The sequence below is a fragment of the Plectropomus leopardus genome, unplaced genomic scaffold (genome assembly GCF_008729295.1).
Source record: "Plectropomus leopardus isolate mb unplaced genomic scaffold, YSFRI_Pleo_2.0 unplaced_scaffold20903, whole genome shotgun sequence".
Taxonomy (NCBI): domain Eukaryota; kingdom Metazoa; phylum Chordata; class Actinopteri; order Perciformes; family Serranidae; genus Plectropomus; species Plectropomus leopardus.
The window spans coordinates 562-1029 of record NW_024622610.1 but is presented as its reverse complement, the minus strand read 5'-3'; the positions used below and the strand labels follow the sequence as shown (position 1 = coordinate 1029).

Genomic DNA, 468 nt, shown 5'->3' with positions numbered 1-468 from the left:
AGGTGAGGCGACGCAGCATTTTCGAAAAATGCAACTAATCTCCCCGTTGGGGAATTGAACCCCGGTCTCCCGCGTGACAGGCGGGGATACTCACCACTATACTAACGAGGAGATGTCTGCAGGGAATAGCCCTCCACGCAGTAGAGGCAGGTTCGATTCCTGGTCAGTGCAACACCTTTTGGCAAGACTGAAACACTGTCTGGGCCACACTGCCTATGAATACCCGAGAAGCCACCTCGCCAAATATTTTTGAAAGAAAACTAAAAACATATCTCTTCTGATGATGAGCCTTTTTTTTTCCAAGTTTCAGTGGGTTAAATAATAATTTTATTTGAGCATTCATTTTAATATTTTGCTAATGAAAGCTGCTTTACAGCAAACTTAGATGTGTTAATTTACAAACATGTAATCGTTCATTCATCTCTGATTGCATGACTAACATTTTTAATTTCATTTATTTAGTTTACT

General features: G+C 40.4%; 1 non-coding gene across 1 annotated transcript; it reads right to left on the bottom strand.

Annotated features, from left to right (window-relative positions):
- Nucleotides 1-39: 39 nt before the first annotated feature.
- Nucleotides 40-111, bottom strand: trnad-guc. The gene has a single exon. It is a non-coding gene; the product is annotated as a tRNA-Asp (tRNA).
- Nucleotides 112-468: the final 357 nt, after the last annotated feature.